Source organism: Lepidochelys olivacea (assembly GCF_965140295.1).
Source record: "Lepidochelys olivacea isolate rLepOli2 genome assembly, chromosome: 20".
Classification (NCBI taxonomy): Eukaryota; Metazoa; Chordata; order Testudines; family Cheloniidae; genus Lepidochelys; species Lepidochelys olivacea.
The window spans coordinates 3,562,355-3,584,336 of NC_140430.1; the positions used below are offsets into that span (position 1 = coordinate 3,562,355).

The window sequence follows — 21,982 nt, forward strand, 5'->3', positions numbered from 1 at the left end:
AGGAACACACTTTAAGCACTGATTACCAAAGCTGCTGCTCCCAGATTCTGATAGCACCCCATCCCCTCAGAAATGCTTTTTTTCGGGCCACTTTAAAGCAGGGCTTTTAATAGTTCATTTCACTAGGGTGACAATGTTTGGGCTGAAATTGCCAGAGAACGGTTACAGCCAAACAGCAACAACTTCTCACTTGGAACTTTAAAAGTTCATGCAGACACTTGTATTTATCTTAGATTTTATAATCACTTAACTCTAAATTCTAATCCAACCTACATGCCATTGTCCCTTTAAATGCCACACTGGGTGGAAAGCAAGTGTCTATTCCACCCCCTGCTCTATGGCAGAAAATGAAATCTATGCATGTCTCTATTAAACTGCGACCTACCCAGGGCAGATTAATCATGTTTCCAGCACAACACTTCATGGCAACTGTACGTAATTGATGTAATTCCCCCCCCAACCACAGCAGGAAATTGCAATTAGGAATTTGCTACAGATTGCACTGTTTGCTCCCATACCTGAGCTTTCATTACACGTACCGAACACGAAGTTCCCTCAAATCAAAGTTCCAACCACAGCCTCTAGTTTGGGGTTCCCAACTTTGATACCCCAAGGCTGGCTCTCAGAGGTGCTGAGCACCCCCAACTCCAATTGATGGCAGCGGGAACTTTGGGTGCTCAGCAATTCTGAAAAAATTAGGCACCTCAAACAGGGCTCCTGGAATCAGAGCCCCCTTTGGCACCTTTGGTTGTAACTTTTCTAGTAGCAGCCACCTCCTTCAGGCTGGCAATGCTTCGGCTCAGCGCAGGGCATCAGCCTGTCAGGGAGAAGCTGGACACCTGGGTTCTATCCACAGCCTCACTGCGTGACCTTGGGCAAGCCACTTCCCCTCTCTGTATCTCAGATTATCCACCTCTAAAACAGGGATAACGCTCACCTTTTACAGTGGGGCTAGGAGGATTAGTACATTAATGCTGCAAAAGCCCTTTTTAAATCCTTCAATGAAAGGTGCCAGAAAAGAGGAAAGTATTATCATCATTCCCCGCAACAGCCACTGCACCACAGGCTGCTGTGACCCAAGCTGGCTCCCCATCTCCAAGTTTTAGTGCTTTAAAACCAGCTTCGCCCATCAAGACCCCAGCCGGGGGCTTCAGCATCTGTAGGGTTCGGAGCGCTACCCGCCACACTGCACAAATCAGGAACTCTCTCGGAGCAGCAATACGCTTGAGGAGCTGCCTGAAAACAACGAGCTTCGAAGACTTTGGCTACATGGGAATGTTAGATTTGTTATCCAGGTATGATCTCCCACCCACGCCTCCCTTGTGGACACACTTATTCCAGTATAAGAATGTCCATAGGGGTGTTTATACTTGTATAACTGCTAAAAAAAAATTCCCTGTGTACACAATACCGTGAGCCCTTTGGGGCAGAAATAGTCTTTTCACCCTGTGTTTGTACAGCACCTAGCACCCCAGGGTCCTGACCCGCAGCTGGGGCTGCTAGGTAACAGACAAGGCCTAATTCACTGCTGTACAGACTGTGGAACATATGCCGCCGGCGAGTTCGCTCTTGATCTATTTTCTCCAACTGAACACTGGGTTTGGCCATTGCTTCGTTTCCAGGGACAAATGCAGCCAACGAGACATTTCAAAAGGAACAGCCAGGGGGTCGATGGGAGACACCTCCTCAGAAGCCAAGTCATGAGGTCAAAGAGGACGCTGCGTGGGTGCTACCTCTGCTTCTCTTGGGACACATCCTTTCCGCTCCTTCTCCTCTTAGCCGTTCATTTCCCTGCTGCCCTGAGTCTCACCCTGGGCTTGGTTGCCTGGTCTCACTCAGAGCCAGGGCTCTTTCAGCCTGCCGTTAGCTGGGGTTGGGAAGGGCCTGGTACAGATCTGGAGCTGTAACCCACTCTAACGCCACCACATTTTCTTCCGGATTTAAAATTAAAACGGGGCCATTTTGGGTAAGTTTTCAAAATGCCACGTCCCATTTTCACAAGGGATTTAAACACCCTAATAACTGTGGCCCCAGGTGCCCAAAGATGCAGATCAGTGCCTAGTAGGATTGTCCAAGCACCCAAATCCCCATTGATTTCAGGGGGAGCTGTTTCTGACATGCCCACTAAGTGCCTAGCTACATCTTTAGACCTCTAAATACCTTGGAAATCTGGTCCAAAGTCCCTTTTGAAAGTTTTACCCTTTAAAATTAAATTTTAGTTCAGTTTGATACAGGCAAAGTAGCTCAAATAACAAGATACATAGCACTTCTATAGCACCTTTCACGGTAGGATCTCACAGCTTCTGTACAAACATTAAGCCTTGAAGTGAGCTGTAGCTCATGAAAGCTTATGCTCAAATAAATTGGTTAGTCTCTAAGGTGCCACAAGTCCTCCTTTTCTTTTTGCGAATACAGACTAACACGGCTGCTATTCTGAAACCTGTCATTAAGCCTCCAAACTCCCTTGTGAAGGAGGAACATTTTATTACACCCATAGCACAGATTGCGTAACTGAAGAGACAGGTGAAGTGACTTGCCCAAAGTTACCCTACAAATCATTAACAGAGGTAAGACTAGAAGACAGGTGTCCGGGCTCCCGTTCCCCTCTCTAAACTGTACCGACCACCACTTTGGCTTAAAGACACGCAGCAGACAGCAGCAAGACACGGCAAGGATGCAAAACTCAACAGCTCTAAAGTCTAATCAAACAAGCTGCCAAGTGCAAAACTCACCTGCTGAGCAGCCAGCCATCATCCCCCAGAGACCTGAAAGCAGAGCAAGGAGGGTGAGTGGACAGAGAGCCTAGGATGCTGAGCAATTGTGACAGGACATGATTTAGGACAGGGAAGTCAGGCTGGATCATTATTCCAATCTGTCCCCAAGACACAGCTATCATGAGGGTTGCATTGTCAGCTTTGTGAATGAGCATGCATGTTGCTCTGACTTTCCGTAGGACCTGAGCTTAATAAAGTAACTGTGATGACAGATGCAAAAAGCTAATTTGAGGCTACTTTTCTTCTCCACTGCTCCAGGAGCCTGGATATTATCTGCCTTGACTCTTATTAAAATCCCCAGAGATCTCAATTCTGCTGCAGCACTAGCTAGTCTAAATTTAGCAAGGTAATGGAAAGAGTTGGAAGGCAGGCAATTCATTTTAATATCTGCACCTTTAAAATCACTCAGAAATTAGCTGCCTGGCAACATAAAGCAGTCATGCAGAAAGAGAAAAATAATCAGGATACACACTAGATTATCAGTTGATACAGATGCTAATGATCCCAATTACGATACTCACTTCAAGAGCCTACAATGGCCAAGTCTTTGAAAAAAATGCTTGCATGCCAAAGCGTGTCAGGAAAACGGCAGCGTTCAGGACATTTTAATATCCTGGTGTTAAATTATGGAGCGAGACTGTAACAGCAGCTATTCTGCCAGCGTTTTCACACATCAGGCAAAGTAAAGTTACACTGAGAATCACGTTTATTTGGGTTCCTTATAGACACTGGCAATATATTGGGAAGTCACGTGGCAGGTTTCTCAAAGAAAGAATCAACTGGTCCAGTCATTACCACTGGGTTAACCTGCCTGACTCCCTCCGAACTCTTGGTCCACCAAAGTTATACACAAAACAGTTCTCTTAACTTTCATCACATGCAACATACGGACCCCAAAATAGATGGCCTTTCAGCACGGAAGTGAAAACACCCATAGAGATCATTGCTCCTCTCACCTGACTGGTAACCAGACCCAATTCACAGGAGGGCAACAGCACGGAGCAGGAAAGGCAAGAAGGGCTCTTCCAAGTCACATCCAGGGGGACTGCTTGGCTCTTCATTAGACTCCAGCTATTAAAGGAAAAGCTCACTCTAATAACCCACTGCTGAAACACAAGGCTGTCAGACTCTCTGAAAAGGGCCCAGCAAAATCTCGACTTTGACTGGAAGCTCTTTAAGGCAGGGACCCTCGTTTTGTTCTGTGTTTGTACAGCGCCTAGCGCAACAGGATCCTGGCCTGTGACTAGGGCTCTTAAGCACCACTACAACACACATGTAATAAGAGGTTACAGACATACCTCCCAAAAGGCTCTGCAGTTCATCAGCATCTTGCAGTCAGGTGCCAGAAAGGCAGTCAATAATCACCACCCCACGGTACTTCAGAGTCTGCCAGTTTGATGCCACAGCGTCAAGTCTTTTGTGATGTGGTTGTATTTTATTTTAAAGTGTCCAAGGGCCAAACTAAAGTAACTCCCTCCCTCTTCCTTCCTCATCAGAGCAAGCAACACTGATGGGAAACGTGAAGACTGCAGAATCTGGCAACTCCAAACAATAACGGCAGGCACTTACATGGTGCCCCTTCCTGCAGTGTGCTCTAATGCCAGGGTGCAATGCACGGCAAAGTCCAAAGTATAGTAAAGCGCAAAGTACGGAGGCCCTATAGCACCTGCCAGCGAAGGGGTCACAATAAATCATCTAGGGTATAAAATTAAAGCAGTTAGCGTCTTGTCAAAACAGCTCCCCTCTTTTTTGCTCACCGCTTGTTTGTCAAAGTTTATACAGGAAACAGCACTTGCCCTCTAAAACCATACTGGACATGCCAGGCTTATCTAAGTCAATGCGGACACCAGAAATAAGAGGTCCTAACACCAAGTCTAACTGTCAGAGCAGGACACTGAGAGGCAGGACTCCCAGGTTCTTTTCCCAGCTCTGCCTCTTGGCACTTTGGCAAAGTCCCTTCTTCTCTAGGGGCTTCAGACTCTCTGCTGTGATATACGGTTGCTGCTTCCTTACCTCACAGGCCTACTAGGAGATTCATTGCCCTTAAGAGCTTTGAGATCCGCAGAGGAAAGAGGAGAATGCCCTGTTACTATTGGAGATTTTTCAGAACAGGTTTGACGAACACCTGCCAGGGGTGGTCTAGGTATACGTGGTCCCGCCTCAGGGCAGGGACTGGAGTAGACGACCTCTCCGGGTCTCTTCCAGCCCTGCATTTCTAGGATTAGAAACTAGCATTACGCAGAATGGAAAGCGCTTTAAGACAGAAGTAACTACTTTATTCTTCATGAATTATGCATAAACAGTCAAGCTTAAACCTCTTTGCGACAGGTGGAAAGTGTGATCCAAGGTCCCTTCTCCCTCTGCAGACCTTAATGCCGCCACATCAGAGGCCTGGTGCTCCCATTTCATTCCCAATACAATGCAAACCTTCAGCACTCCACACCAAGCCGCTGCAATGCCGCTCTCCACGTCACCCATGCACCTCTTAATTTTTATTTTTAAAAAGGCCTGGGCTGCCACAAAGGTTAAACACCGCTGGCATTGCCAGAGCTTACTTCCAGCCAAGTTGCAAATCCACTTCTGGGACTGTGCTAGCAAGCAAAGAAATCTGAATGCCTTCTGTCTTTTTATTAGCTTTGGGCTCTGAAGAACAGGTTATAGGGTCTGACCCTGCGGCCACTGGGGAGCTTTGTCTTGATTTCAACAGGCACCGGATCAGACCCATGCTTATTAAAGCTTCAGCCCCCAGAGAACAAAAATAAACCCTTCTTTGGTAGAATCATTTCTAGCTCAAGATTTTAGCTCCCCCGGAAACCAATGATCTGCCTAGCTAGGGAACTCTAACATGGATCAATAGCCAGGGTCATTCAAAAAAAAAAGTAGAATGAAGAATTCTCTACTCTTCCCAGTTTTGACAGGGACACTGCACCAAGTGAATTAGCGCCATTTCAGAAATGGATTTAAACTAAAATAGAACTCCAGGAGCTGCCCTTTCACTGATGGGTGCAATTAACATATTCGATAATAAACAGGTAAAAATGACCATATTACTGTATACAGTGTTCATTAATATTTTCTACTCTTCTTTTGGACCAATATAAAATATTGAATACAGCCCCAAAATCTAACGACAGCAACTTCCCCTACTGAGCGACCACATTCAGAATCAGCGGAGTTATCCGTTACCACGGCTGTTCTCAGCAAACATGCCCAGACTGCTACTCAAAACATAAAGCACTAGGCCAAGATTTACAAAAGAGACTAGTTATTTTGAGAGCCCAACTTGATACCTCTTAAAAAAAAGTGATGGAGAGGGAAAGGTAGAACGGGGGTGCCTGGGCCAAAGGGATGATGGCATCAGGAGAGTAGAAAGGGGGGGAACACACTCTCCACATCCTCCCCAGTGGTTGTGCCTACAGATTGCCTCCCTAAGAATCCTTCTTGCTCTCTGTCTTTAGACTACAAATGTAAATGTTTTCTAGCAAGCTTTCAACAAACAGTGCACAGTTTTACGCTAATGCGAGAACGCAAACATATCGTATGGGACTTTGCAGTAAGAGCTTTTCTGTGCTTCTGGACCAGGTGAACAGGTCCCAGGTGCCTGAAGCTGGGAGGTATATCAGACAGAAAGGATGAAGCTGGAAGATGAAATTTCACATCAACAGGCGACACTCCAGGCATGGTGTTAATGGAGTAACCCCAGTATCTTGTAAAAGAAATTCTAGTCACTGCATCTAACTACAGATCACTAAAAACAACCTGGATGTGTCCAACAGAAGTAAGATTAATTATCGAGCGGGTACCTGTCTCAGCAATCTGATCGCACTGTCGTGTCGTTACAGCACTGGACTGAAACTCATGGGATCTGGATTCAAATCATGGCTCTGCCACAAATTCCTGTATGAATACGGGCAACTCATTTAGTCTTTCCTGGCCTCAGTTTCCCTTTTGTAACATAAGGGAAACAAATCCTCCTCTCATCCTCTCTCTGTTTAGACTGTAAAATCTTTGGGGCAAGGACTCTGGCACCACATGTCTGACCAGTACCTAGCATAACAGTGCCCCGATCTCTGCAGGGGCCTCTAGGCACTAGGACAAATAAATACTAATCATCAGTGGCAGGAAATGCAGCTCAACATCTGCATGTGTGGAAAAGACCAGAGTCTTATGATGCTGGCAATATTTGTTTTATATTAATTAGAGATTATTTTTAGCTAATTAAAAAAAACTGAAAAGGTTCCTGCATTCAAATGCCAATCTGCATCTCCTGCCTCTAAAACTGCATCACCGGATTGGACTTCCTGAGGGGAAATACCATGAAAATAGCAGCTCTCACAGCCAGTCGCACTGAAGGAGGTATTCAAAAAAATGGCAGGTAGTTCTAGAAACTCTTCCGAGACACCATTTTTAATGCATATCCTCTTATTCAGTAAATACTCAGTTACGGTTCTATGGAACCTCTTGCCCACTGTTAGTAGTGCCAGGTAACATTTAAAATTTTATGTCGCAGTGGCTCCCCATTTGCAAATTGAAATTTACAAGAAATCTTGACCTCTGAAACCTCCTGCACAGGATGCTTCAGCCAGTTTAATTTCTGTTAGACCTCTCTGCATTGTGGATAGCAATGAAAATTGACACGGACCACAAACTCAGAAGCTGCTTGTTTGGAGATCATAATCTTATCACATTTTACTTTGCTGTTAGAGGAAACAGAATACAGCGAGAAGGGGAATGGTGGGGGGGGGGACCACCAGGTGGGGAGGGAGAGTTGGGGAAGGAGAGAAAGGCAGAGCAGAGAACAGAAAGGCTCGTTTATAGAGTTTTTCTACCAATATAGCTACATCAGTACAGAAACTGTGAGTAGTGAAAGGGAGAAAGAGACAGAAGTCCGGTTTACATGAAGATGTTGCATGGGTTGAACTTACGGTTTGAATTTAACCAGCAGAAGAGGCTGTGTGGACACTGATTTCAGTATGAGTGGCTTATTTCAGTTTCGTTTTTGTCAAGGTCTTCACTGGAACAAAACAGGCATGTTTTACATTGACCTTAACTAGCTACATCAAGGTAAAAACTACCCGTGCCTTGCCTTCAGTGGGATTTTACAGCAAGTTAGCAATCTCAATGTAAAAACGTGAGTTTTTTTTACAGTGAAGACAGAGCCTTGACCAATTAGGAACAGGTTTAACTAAGCCAAATAAGACACTCTTACACTAATTGGGAACATCCACACAGCCTTCTGCACCAGATTAACTACACTGGTTTAAAAAACAACATACATTAAATCAGAGCAATTATCTCATGTTAACAAGCCCTTAGTTAAACTGGTGGCAAAATCCCTTATTTCAGTTTATCTGAAGCCCCCTTCCTAACTGACTTAAGCTAAACAGCAATAAGCCTGGCTTAAAGTAAAATGAATGTCCAGCCCTTTGCATTAGTTTAACTAAACAGGTATAAAATCACGTTAAAATATATGCATCTTTCATGCATAGACATGCCCAGAGTAGGTGTAAGAACGAGCAAAGAGAAGGAAGCCAAAAAAAAAGGAATTCTGATGTTCAAAAAAAAAAAAAAATTAGAGTTTCTTAAAATGCATATTGAGCTATTCAAAGTTCATGATTAAATAATGAGAATTAGGTCATTAAATACTGCACGCACGCACACACACAAGCAAGCACACATATAGCGTACATGTGTAATCGCACACACAGTATCTATGCCCACACTATCCCCCAAATTCTCTACCTAAGTCAAACTGACCCCCAAAATTGTTGCATGAAAGTGTCCTAGATTCTTCCCCTGCCACTAGGTGAAAATAGATGGTGCCCAAATGACTTTGGTCTGTAATTCTCAAATGACTCTTCCCTTGACCTGCGAGTCCCTGGCCCATCGTATTAAGAGAGCCATAAATATTAGAAAAGGGAACAGAATTTTAAAAGGCGCTAGGTGAAATGCTGACTCTACTGAAGACAATGGCAAAGCTGCCATCAGAGTGGCCAGGATTTCACCCATCACACTTGTAAAATAATATAAAAACAAACTTCAGAGCTGAACGTACGCTCCCAGGCTGACTACAACTCCACAGCCAGATTTCTGTTAATGGTTGAATTATAAACCTCCCCCTGAAAAGAGGGTCTTATAATGGAAGTGATGACACAACCTTAAATATAGCAGCACAAATGGCATCGCTATTATAAGGGGAACTCAAAGCATGTGCAGGCAGACGAGGGGATTTGGATATCATGGAGAGAAGCCAGAGGTGGTGGGGAACGTGACAGTCAGTGCAGGCTAAAGACAGAGAGAGACGGTCTCTGATCCACCATCCCTCTGCTTTGCCAGCAAGGCCAGCCCCAACCAGGTTTGTCTGCTTCTCCCACAAGCCTCTCCACACTCTCTTGTGCATTGCCCTTACTCCCTGAACTGACCCCATAGGTCTGTTGGCCTCTACTCCTCCCAATCCCTCCTCAAGACACTGCTGCTGCGGCACCTTGGCGTACCTGTCAACAGTCCCAAATCTCACAGGACTGTCCCGCTATGATCCCCAAACCCCCTATCTCAGCTGAAGTCGCTCCTGTTGCCCGGGGCTGGCTGGGCTGGGCTCCCTGTTCCCACTGCTGTAATCTGCTCACCAGCGCCCCAGGCTCACAGTACTGCTCAGGTTTGGCCCAGCCCCTCTTGACAGGGGGGCAGCCAGATCAAATCTGAGTAAGTGGTGTTGCCACCTTGCACACAGGATCACAGTATCACTCAGTCACATTTGGCCTGGCCACCCTCACCCTGCACTGGGGAGATGGGCCAAACCTGAGTGGCACTGTGACCCTGTGTGCCAGGCTGCAGCCTGAAGAGTGGGGAGTAGAGCCCAGCCAGCCCCACAGGACAGGAGCCTTAAGATCCAACACAGCCATCATTGTAGGGAGAGCATGGGGTGGGCTCACTCTGCAACCCCCAGGGCCTCCAGCACTCAACCTCCCTTCCCCAGATGCCCCACTGCCTAGGGGCAGGACACATCCCTCTTTAGTCACTGCAATGTTGGGTGGGGAGCCTTGAGAACATCGGCCAACTCATGGTAGCTCGATTGGAGTGCCACCAACAACAGACATTTGTTTAATTTATACTGAATTTTAAGCAATACTGTTGTTCCTTCTTCAGACAGCCCAGCCCAGCCCTCCCCGAACCCGCCATGCTGACGACCGGCAGCAGAATTCCAGAGCCTTGCGCGTCGGCTGCCCAAGGAGGAGAAATCGGCCATGCCAGGTTTAGGTACATCCTCAGTGTCACTTGCTTTATTTACACAACATACAACACCCCCCTCTTCTCCAGTAAAAGAGCAAGACCTGCAAACCCGCACCAGCTGAACTAAAGGGGTGGGATCACACCCCTGTTAGCTAAACCAGGATTGGCACTGCATCCGCTTAAACCTAGTGTTCCACTCTTCGCCTCAGCACCCCCTGGAGATCGCCCCTCTGACCCTGCGATGTCCTGTCTCTGTCCAGGACTTGGCCCTCTGCCTAAGTTACGTCAAGTCCGGACGCCTTACAGGGTAACAAAAGTCCAAATAAAAGTTCACACAAAAAAGATGGTTCTGTCATACTTGGGCTCCTCTCCAGCCAGCCCACCCATCACCTTCCGGGCTGCCTTTCAATCTCGCTCTCTGGCTTGGGGATAGAGCCTTGACTTCCCAGGCTCCTTCCCTGTCTCAGCCCCTCTCCAGACCCTTCCACAGGAGCCACGCTTGCTTCCTGGAGCTACTCCTGCAACAGTCTTGACAGACCAAGCAGCAATGGTCTCAAGTTGCAGTGGGGGAGGTTTACAGTTGGATATTAGGAAACACTTTCACTAGGAGGGGGGTGAAGCACTGGAATGGGTTCCCTAGGGAGGTGGTGGAATCTCCTTCCTTAGAGGTTTTTAAGGTCGGCCTTGACAAAGCCCTGGCTGGGATGATTTAGTTGGGGTTGGTCCTGCTTTGAGCAGGGGGCTGGACTCGATACCTCCTGAGGTCCCTTCCAACCCTGATCTTCTCTGATTCTTCTCAGGCCTTTCGTGAGGCCCAGGTGTTTCAGGCTGTCACCCAGCCCCAGTCTGTTCCGCCCCCTCTAGCTAAGATGCAGTTACTGACAGCATAAGTGGGCGGACTGAACAGAGCTGGCTAGCCCCAGGCCTCCTGGCCCTTAAAGGGACAAGCCCCCCTGGGTACATCTACACTGGAATAAACACCCACTGCACAGCTGCAGCTGGCCTGGGCCAGCTGAGTTGGGCTCGCAGCGCTCGGGCTGCAGGGCTAAAAATTGCTGTATAGACATTCAGGCCTGGGCTGGAGCCCAAACTCTGGGACCCCCACCTGAGCCTGAATGTCTACATGGCAATATTACAGCCCCACAGCCTGAGCCGAAGACAGCTGACCCAGGCCAGCTGCTGGTGTTTAACTGCTGTGTAGATGTCTCCCTTTACACAGGGTTAGCTCCCATCTCTTAAGGTGAAGTGAGACAGGTTTAAGTCAATGTCGGCCGCAGACAGCGCTGGTTTAACTAAATCGGGTGCAACATCACACCTCCAGCTAAACTGGTACAAATGCACATGCATCTCTGCTGGAATGGCAGCAAAGGACAGGTCAAAAATGAGAGCCAAGTGTAACCAATCCAGAAACGCTGCACCAGAGAGGTCTGCAGAGAGCCTGGGTGACAGCTTGGCGAGGTAGGAAGGGCCCCCCATTCAGCACAGTGAGGGATAAACTCAAGATGCCCAGTGAAGACCATTTCATTGCCAACACAGGGAGCTCTTTCATTCCTCATGTAAGCAAGACAAGGGAGACTCCTCAGCTACTCCATTTGCATCCACCACTTATTTCTCTTCCACACTCAAGAAGGAGCCACGCACAAGGAACACAGCAACCCGACAGACACACTCCAGCCCACCGAGGAGCCCAGCCGAGAGCTGCATGCTCTGCACAATCTGCTGTGAGCGGCACCTCCCCGGAGGGGGAGCTTGGAAGAGCGTGACACCCCTCCACCGCCATGCAAACGGAGCTCCTGGATGTTACTACCGAACAAATAAATCATTCATAACAGGGGAGGGCCTCCTGAGTAAATGCAGGTAGACTGACCCAATTTTATCTGATTATCAGAATTTTTTTAAAAAAAATATTGTTGACCTTTCTGGTCCTGAACTGGTTTCTTCGCTGCCTCATTCCCCTGCAAGGATTGCCAGTACCTGGGCAGGGCCCAAGAGTGAGATGGCAGAACTGGGCCGGTGTATCTTTAATCACGTCCATCTTTGCCCACCAGGCAAGAGTCAAGAATGTCTCCCGGGGACGAAGGACAGAGACATCCTCGAAGACTCAGCCAGTGAGCACACCGTGCATCTGATAATCAGCCAGGTGATCAATCGATAAGGGGGAAATGGGACTGGATATTCCACTGGGATAACACAGGAACGCTGCGGGATAGGCTGGGGTGGACGCAGGATTCCAGCCATTCATTCCAACCTTCAGACCTCAGAGATCTTAGTGAACAATACTTACTAAGACCCCAGATGGGAGGACAGCAGTTTACTGAACTATTGTCCTAGGTTACTAAATAGCTTGGCATTTTGTCTCAGTGTTCATGCAGCAAACGGAATTGACGAATACAACAGCAACATCTGATGATGAGGGGACAGACGGCCGATAGGGATAAGCTCCATATGCTACTCACCTCTAGGGCACCTGGTTCCAATCCAGCCCCAGGTCTTGGCTGGGGAGCGGAAGGAGTCAGGGAATGGGATACAGCCCTTTTCACCTCTGGGGAACCAAATCCAAGGAGTGGCATGTTTTCTTTTCTAATGGCCATGTGGTGGCCTGCACGGAAGGAGCTAGAGAATTTCAATGCAGCTCCTAGGGACAGGTGCCCCCACCACAGAAATCTACCATCACAGCTAGCAGCCTCAGATAAGCCAGTGGCTGAACTGGCCAAGAGACTGACCCCTTAGCTCCGACAGGCCCCCTAAATCTGGAGTCCTGGTTTGTTGGTGGGTGAAGCTGCTACTCAAATACACCAAGGCTGTGCCAGTTCAGTGGCCAGAGTAACTCAGTTTCCAGAGCTGTCAACCTAGCACCTTTCATCAGCATCTAAACTCTCTTTTTTTAATGGAAGAGAGAACAGTTGAAAGCTGCCCGGACTTTAGATCCAGATGGAATCCACCCTTGCATTCCAAAGGAGGCTGTTGAAGAGACGGGAAATCTTCAGCAAATACATTTAACAGCTCTTTGAAAATACAGGAGGCGCAGACAGAGTGCTGAGACCCTGAGAGAACATCTCTATTTAACAAAGGATTTAGGCAAATAGGCTGCAAACTACCAAATTGCTAGCTTAGCTCTGAAGGAGGGTACTGGGGACACTCACAGCTATGACTTAATTAAGGATTGCCAACATGAATTTAAGAGGAGAGGCAGGGAAGTTATGTCATTCATACTTGACAGAACTTAGGCAGAAAAAGCAGAATGGATCTGGGGGGAGTGAATAAAGCAGTGAGGGATCTTAACTATTCTAAATGATTAGAGAAAGCAGGCCTGAATTTTTAGAGAGAGACTGAAAATGTAGGCTGAATTCCCAGCCGTGAAGGCAACAGGTGCAACAAGACCACTTCAGCTGGCGTCAGAGACAAGGAGGATTGAACCAAGGCCAACCACTGGTGGAATTTCTTTACACGGAGAACGGTTAAAGGAGCATGAAGGCTGGGAGGCCTAAAAGTAGCTCGGCCAGCTGTGTTTTGATTTGCAGACACAGACGTGTGCTCATCCGTTTCATTTCTGGCAGATGGGCTGGGGACTGAAACACACCAACACTGCTCCCCAGAGCGACAAAAGAGAAGAATTCCCAGGTGCATCAGTCGCGTATGGGATCTTCACCAAAGAATGGCGTAGGCAGGAAAAAAGTTACATTCTCCCAAACATGGGAGCAACCTGGGGGTGAGTACTAAATCTTTAGTTCTGCAGCCTTTATTTAATTCTCCCCCTTGTCTCCCAGGTGCTGCTCCCCTTCTAGGTACACCAGAGTCAGTCTACAGGGAAATATGTCCCCGGTGGTGGTTGCTCCTTGGATCCCAAGGAAAGATCCTAAAGATCCTGCTCCTTCAAAGAATTCCCCTGTCCCCCAATACCAGACCACTCAGTAAGCCCTGGGGATCAGAGGTCTTAAGAACAATGGAAGCTTCCTTTGGAGGAACGAGATAACTCACAGGGCCATGAGTCTTGTATTGCTCCTGCTTCCCAGCAAGCTCGTAGGAAGAGTTGCAACCAGCCATGTGGAGGAGGAAAGAACCCAGGTCTGTGGCACAGCCCACGGTGGAAGACACTGCTCCTGCCCCCACCGCCAAAAGATTCACACAAAGTGCAGTTGAGTCACCCTGCCTGCCAAGGAGGTCATGACCTTGGACCCTTCCTTGGGAGGCAGACAGGGGAAAGATGAAGCAAGAAAGAGACAGCACCGAGCAGTCCAAGAACACTAGAATGAGGGGAGAGGATGGGACTGCAAGATGCTACAAACCAGCCCAGATACAGCCTCAAAGAGCTGACAGCTACGCGAAGAGTGCTGGGGGGATCCCATTCCCATGCAACTTCCTTAGAAATGATGGCATTTTTCCAATCCCCCCCGAAGGAGTTAGGGAGCAGCCAGCTCAAAGGAATGCTCTGAACTCAGGCATTTAACATTTAAATTAATGAGAAAAGCAGCAAATTTACATTTACATACTTCCTTTCATACACTGAGGCTACATCTCCACTTAAAACAGTACAGCCATAGAGCTTCCGTGTAGACCAGTGGTTCTCAACCCGCCACCCAATCAGCACACGGCTGCGGCTCACGTGACCTGCTCAGGGCCATACAGGTAGTATATGTGGATGCGGCCCACATAACACAGAGCGCTGCTTATGCGGTCCCCAATGGTAAACAGGTTGAGAACCACTGGTGTAGACACTCACTACAGCGATGGGAGGGGTTCCCTCGTCACTGTAGTTAATCCACCTTCCCAAGGGGCAGTAGCTACGTCTGTAAGGCACATGGATTCTTCACACCCCTGAGACACTGAGGTCTGCCAAGGTCAGTTTTCACTATAGACCAGCCCTTAGATCAAACACTAAGCTAAGCATAAACACCTACAGAAATGGGAGCACGCTACAGAAGGCCTTGAGATCAGATAGGTGGTTTGCATGCTGGTATAACAAAGGGATCACACGTCACTCCCCACTGAAATGCAGCCATCTTGGGAACCAAACACAGCACCCATTTAACAGCCCACAGCAATGGTACAAGACCGTTTAGGCCAGGAAGTGAACGAGAATCAAGTCTAATTACCTGCACTGGAATCTGGTCAAGACGCAGAGCTCAACACCCCATATTCAGGGGGTAGGGGGAGTGCCATACCATCCACAGGAGTTTTGAAGGCCACAAATGGCTGTGGCCAAGCTTTTCAGAAGCGAGTTACAATGATTACGGCCTTAATTTCTGGAAGCCCAACTTGAAACACCGTAAAGAGTGCTGATTATTGGAAAGTCCTGAGCACCCATTCCATGGCAGTCAGGCCCCTTTGAAGTGCCTGTCTCAAGCCAGACAGCCAAAAATATTAGTCACTTTTGAAAATTTTGGTATTAGTTTCATAGCCCCTTCAGCAGCTCCCCAGCACCAGGCAGAGGCACTGGTTCAGGACCAAATTCGGAGGGAAAAGTACATCTAACAATCACCAAATCTACTATCTGCAAGCCCCTGCAGCTTCTCCCACGCACTGGCCAGGCCCTATTTTGCTTGCAAGCCATGAGGGAATGCCAGCACAAGGTGTTCTCGCTGCAGCTAGGCGCCTAGGCAAACCACATTAAGGTACAATACAGGAGAAATAAAGGAAAGGAGGGGGCATAAATCAAATTTACCCCGTATCATGAAGAGACTGCAATCCTGTGGCAATAGTCCACCCATGATATCACTAGAGCCTGGCCCATCATTCCAGCAGCCAGCATGACACTCACCGTAAATGGAGCGTGGACACTCTTTGGACAGCCCAGGGCAACTGGCCTTCTACAAGAAGTTTCTGCAAGCTTGGGGATTGCCGAGACCCACATAAAACCATAGAGACTGGCTCAGTGGTTTGGGCCTCAGATCCCCAGGCTCAGTTCTGGTCACCCTATCTCAAAATTGGCATGGAAGCAGTTCAGAGAGAGGCCTCAAAAACAACCAGATGCCTGGGAAGACTTCCCCAGAAGATGGGGACTGTTCAAGAGATGACAGGACAGAAGAGGGTGTGATAGAGGTTCATAAAATAACTCATGATACAGGGGCTCCTGTCTACCCTCTCCTAACACGAGATCACTGGGACATATCCAATGAAATTGAAAGGCAATGAATTTCAGACTGATCAAATGAAAATTTGTATATGCCACCTGCAAAACTCACTGCCAAAAGATCTTCATAGCAGGATTCAAAGGAGGACTGGATATGGATAGTGAAAATAGCAAGTTACATTAAACACGATATTAAACAAATACTGTAAGGGATAAAAAGCTGACTCAGGGCATAAGACAATGGCTAACTGATAGTGGTTTGGATGAAACATCCCTTTTGAGCACCTTATTCCATAATTAAGGGACTTCTTGCAACTTTCCCTGAAGCATCCGGAGATGGTCAGACAGAGGACGATGAACTATAGAATGTAGCCCACGGGCCCCTCCTGCTCTTCAGCCTTATGGCAAACAAACCACGTCCCAGGAAGTTTACTGTATTTGTGTTTTTCAGAGGAGCTCTTAAAAGCAAAGGCCCTGTTCTGTACGGATATAAAAGATCCCGTCATGCTTTTCAGAAGAGCAGGTGTTTGCTCCCATTTCCAGGCCCAGAATTCCTCTCCCCATATCGCCAGCTGCCGCCCTCCAGTCCAGAGGTGGCTGCTGGCTGCCTTTTGTAAGTGCTGCATGCAGGTAGTTTGTGAGTAACAATAAATAACAATAATTCCTATCTCTTACAGAGCGCTTTTCATCAGTAGATCTCATCACACTTCACAATCTTTCATCTCTCTCTTTGAGATGAAAGAGGCCCCCCCACACACGCACGCGTTATTACAAACTTTGGGCCTTGCAGAAGCTCTCAGATCTCACCTGGACACGTCCCTTTACCTCGGACTCCCAGGGACGCTGGTCACACAATACCGCCGGCAGACTGGCATATGCAGGTGGCCAGTGACAAGCTCCCCAACACGCTGGCACCACATGAGGCCTTTCAAGCCTCCTGCTGGCTCCTGGCTCCTGCAGAAGTTGCCAGTGGCCAGCGAAGCCGGAGACCCACCCGCCGGGCCCGCGCCTGGGACGCTCGGAACAACGGGGGACCCTCAGGAAGCTGGCAGACGAGAGACGCCCCCCGCCCCCCATTCGCCCCCCGACAAGAACCTCAGCCAAGAAACAGCGCAGCCCCCGGGGGCCCCTCCGGGCTCCCCGCAAGCCGAGGGGCAGAGAGGCGAAGCAGCCGGACCGCAGGGAGGGCCAAGGGCCTGGAAGGCAGCAGAACGAGTCCGGCTCCGACCCCGCACCTGTGGTCTCACCTGCCCCTTGTCCCAGGCTGGGCCCCCCCCGAGCGGGGGAAGTGGGGGGGCTTTGCCCTCCGTCCCCAGCCAGGGAAGGGGGCTGGGGCAATTCCTGGCCACCTCCCCTCCCCCCCCCCCATCTGGGTCCAAACTTCTCAACTCCAAAGGGGGGGGGGGGATAAAGCCCCTCACCTCCCTTCCAAGCGCCAAACTTAGGGGGCTGCTAAGCCCCGCCCCCGCCCCGCCCCCCACCTGGGGGAGGGGGGGTCTAGCCCCTTCCCACCCCCTGAGGGGGCGGGTAATAAACCCCCTCCCAAGAGACCCCCCCGCGGGGCAGAAGATGGGGGAGGGGAAGAGCCTTACTTACCCTGGGGGTCTGTCCCCCCCCCTCCGTCTCGGGTCTCCGCTGCCGCCGGGGGGGGGTTCTGCCGAGCGGGGCCGGGCCCCTCCTCGAGGCGGGGGGGGTCGAAGCGGAGGGGGGGGTCCAGGGGCCGGGGGGGGCCGGGCCGGGGGGGGCCGGGGGCGGGCGGAGAAAAGAAAAGAAGGAAAAAAACCGAAAAGGAGGAAAAGAAAAAAAAAGAAAGAAAAAAAAAAGGAAAGAAGCTGCTGGCCCCTCCCCCAGCCGGCGTGCGCGCTGCGTCACCGCTACGTGCGGCCCCGCGTCAACGCGCCGCGCCGCGCCCCAGGGGCCCCGCCCGCCTACCCCGGGCCGCGTTGCCAGGGGCAACCGCGAGACGCGCCCCACAGCGGCCCCTGCCGGCCCGGAGGGGCGGAGCCCGCCGCCCCGCACCACCTTAAAGGGAGGGGGCGGGGGAGCGGCCCAGTCCCGCTGAGCGCCCGCAGTGCCCATGCGCGGGGGTGGCTCCGCCCCCGAGCCGGGCCCCGCCCCCAAGGCCAGACCCGACACGTGTTCCGGTCCCGCCCACTATCCCCCGCCCCGGGTCCCCCTGCCCCACCTCTCTTCTCCAGCCCCCCACTGCCCCCCTCCAGCCCCACACTGTTCCCCCCCCTGCTCTCTTAGCCCCCCACTGCAGCCCCCCAACCCACTACCCCCTGCCCCACCTCTCTTCTCCAGCCCCCCACTGCCCCCCTCCAGCCCCACACTGTTCCCCCCTGCTCTCTTAGCCCCCCACTGCAGCCCCCCAACCCACTACCCCCTGCCCCACCTCTCTTCTCCAGCCCCCCACTACCCCCCTCCAGCCCCCCACTGTTCCCCCCCTGCTCTCTTAGCCCCCCACTGCAGCCCCCCAACCCACTACCCCCTGCCCCACCTCTCTTCTCCAGCCCCCCACTGCCTCCCTCCAGCCCCCCACTGTTCCCCCCCTGCTCTCTTAGCCCCCCACTGCAGCCCCCCAACCCACTACCCCCTGCTCCACCTCTCTTCTCCAGCCCCCCACTGCCCCCCTCCAGCCCCACACTGTTCCCCCCTGCTCTCTTAGCCCCCCACTGCAGCCCCCCAACCCACTACCCCCTGCCCCACCTCTCTTCTCCAGCCCCCCACTGCCCCCCTCCAGCCCCCCACTGTTCCCCCCCTGCTCTCTTAGCCCCCCACTGCAGCCCCCCAACCCACTACCCCCTGCCCCACCTCTCTTCTCCAGCCCCCCACTGCCCCCCTCCAGCCCCACACTGTTCCCCCCTGCTCTCTTAGCCCCCCACTGCAGCCCCCTGCCCCCAGTCCCCCTGCCCCACCTCTCTTCTCCAGCCCCCCACTGCCCCCCCTCCAGCCCCCCACTGTTCCACCCCTGCTCTCTTAGCCCCCCACTGCAGCCCCCCAACCCACTACCCCCTGCTCCACCTCTCTTCTCCAGCCCCCCACTGCCCCCCTCCAGCCCCACACTGTTCCCCCCTGCTCTCTTAGCCCCCCACTGCAGCCCCCCAACCCACTACCCCCTGCCCCACCTCTCTTCTCCAGCCCCCCACTGCCCCCCTCCAGCCCCACACTGTTCCCCCCCTGCTCTCTTAGCCCCCCACTGCAGCCCCCCAACCCACTACCCCCTGCCCCACCTCTCTTCTCCAGCCCCCCACTGCCCCCCTCCAGCCCCACACTGTTCCCCCCTGCTCTCTTAGCCCCCCACTGCAGCCCCCCAACCCACTACCCCCTGCCCCACCTCTCTTCTCCAGCCCCCCACTGCCCCCCTCCAGCCCCACACTGTTCCCCCCCTGCTCTCTTAGCCCCCCACTGCAGCCCCCCAACCCACTACCCCCTGCCCCACCTCTCTTCTCCAGCCCCCCACTGCCCCCCTCCAGCCCCACACTGTTCCCCCCTGCTCTCTTAGCCCCCCACTGCAGCCCCCTGCCCCCAGTCCCCCTGCCCCACCTCTCTTCTCCAGCCCCCCACTGCCCCCCCTCCAGCCCCCCACTGTTCCACCCCTGCTCTCTTAGCCCCCCACTGCAGCCCCCCAACCCACTACCCCCTGCCCCACCTCTCTTCTCCAGCCCCCCACTGCCCCCCTCCAGCCCCACACTGTTCCCCCCCTGCTCTCTTAGCCCCCCACTGCAGCCCCCCAACCCACTACCCCCTGCTCCACCTCTCTTCTCCAGCCCCCCACTGCCCCCCTCCAGCCCCACACTGTTCCCCCCTGCTCTCTTAGCCCCCCACTGCAGCCCCCTGCCCCCAGTCCCCCCTGCCCCACCTCTCTTCTCCAGCCCCCCACTGCCCCCCCTCCAGCCCCCCACTGTTCCACCCCTGCTCTCTTAGCCCCCCACTGCAGCCCCCCAACCCACTACCCCCTGCCCCACCTCTCTTCTCCAGCCCCCCACTGCCCCCCTCCAGCCCCACACTGTTCCCCCCCTGCTCTCTTAGCCCCCCACTGCAGCCCCCCAACCCACTACCCCCTGCCCCACCTCTCTTCTCCAGCCCCCCACTGCCCCCCTCCAGCCCCACACTGTTCCCCCCTGCTCTCTTAGCCCCCCACTGCAGCCCCCTGCCCCCAGTCCCCCCTGCCCCACCTCTCTTCTCCAGCCCCCCACTGCCCCCCCTCCAGCCCCCCACTGTTCCACCCCTGCTCTCTTAGCCCCCCACTGCAGCCCCCCAACCCACTACCCCCTGCCCCACCTCTCTTCTCCAGCCCCCCACTGCCCCCCTCCAGACCCCCACTTTTCCACCCCCTGCTCTCTTAGCCCCCCACTGCAGCCCCCAGTCCCCCCGCCCCCTCTCTTCTCCAACCCCCCACTGCCCCCCTCCAGCCCCCCACTGTTCCCCCCCTGCTCTCTTAGCCCCCCACTGCAGCCCCCCAACCCACTACCCCCTGCTCCACCTCTCTTCTCCAGCCCCCACTGCCCCCCTCTCCAGCCCTCCACTGTTCTGCCCCCCGCTCTTAGCCCCCCACTGCAGCCCCCCAACCCACTACCCCCTGCCCCACCTCTCTTCTCCAGCCCTCCACTGTTCTGCCCCCCGCTCTTAGCCCCCCACTGCAGCCCTCCACCCCACTACCCCCTGCCCCACCTCTCTTCTCCAGCCCTCCACTGTTCTGCCCCCCGCTCTTAGCCCCCCACTGCAGCCCTCCACCCCACTACCCCCTGCCCCACCTCTCTTCTCCAGCCCTCCACTGTTCTGCCCCCCGCTCTTAGCCCCCCACTGCAGCCCCCCAACCCACTACCCCCTGCCCCACCTCTCTTCTCCAGCCCTCCACTGTTCTGCCCCCCGCTCTTAGCCCCCCACTGCAGCCCTCCACCCCACTACCCCCTGCCCCACCTCTCTTCTCCAGCCCTCCACTGTTCTGCCCCCCGCTCTTAGCCCCCCACTGCAGCCCTCCACCCCACTACCCCCTGCCCCACCTCTCTTCTCCAGCCCCCCACTGTCCCCCCGCTCCAGCCCCCCACTGTTCCACCCCCCACTCTCTTAGCCCCCAGCCCGCGCTCCAGCCCCCACTGTTCCACCATCCACTGCTCTCTTAGCTCCCCGCTCCAGCCCCCCCACCCTACTACCCCCCCGCTCCAGCCCCCCCGCTCTCTCAGCCCCCGCTGTTCCACCCCCCTGCTCTTAGCCCCCACTGCAGCCCCCCCACTGTTCCGCCTCCAGTGCCCCCCATGCCCACTGATCCAGCCCCTCACTGTTCAATCCATCCAGCTCTCCCCACCACTACTCTTGCCCCCACTTCCTGACCCCCACTACTCCAGTCCCCCCTGCTCCACACCACCTGCTGCCCCAGGCCCCGTTTCCATTTTTATTTTTTCAACAAAAAAACCCCAGAGCATTTTTGACCAAAACGAAAAATGTGTTTTATCAGAAGTGTGTTTCAATGGAAAAAACTACGCCAGCTCTGAGGAGGCCCTGCCCCGCCCCCAGGCCAGCTGGGTAAAACTGGTTGATCCCCACCCACCCACACACACCCCCCCCCCAATCAAAAGGTAGTTGTTGGCATCCACCTGAAACCTCTGCCCTGCCGGTCCCGGCGGCCGCAGCCCGAGGCCTCGGCCTGGTTTACCACACAGCTCCAGCGCTCCGGGGGCGAAAGCTTTACAGCCCTGAGTGCCGGAGCCAGGCGACTCTAAGCCCCAGCGTAGGCGTAGCCAGGTCGGTGGTGCCTGCGACAGAAAGACCTGCTGCATCGTTGCAGGAAGCGTCTACCCGCACCAGAGCTGCGTAGACGCGGCCCCGCGCTCGGCGTGCTCCGCTAGTGTATCTACACCAGCACGCTGCCCTGGCAGAGCGCTCCTAGTGTGGATGCGGCTTGTAC

General features: G+C 52.7%; 1 protein-coding gene across 3 annotated transcripts in view; it reads right to left on the reverse strand.

Annotated features, from left to right (window-relative positions):
- The window catches only part of R3HDM2 (R3H domain containing 2), a 106,238-nt gene extending 88,460 nt beyond the window's left edge, over positions 1-17,778 (reverse strand). The window contains exon 1 of one of the 3 annotated variants that reach the window (XM_084610625.1): positions 17,671-17,778. The gene's annotated coding sequence lies outside the window, so the exon portion shown is untranslated. Of the gene's footprint in view, positions 1-2,732; positions 2,749-3,730; positions 3,750-17,670 lie in introns of those variants that run through there. The other 2 variants (XM_084610628.1, XM_084610627.1) reach the window with 2 other exon arrangements.
- Between the last annotated feature and the right edge of the window lie 4,204 nt (positions 17,779-21,982).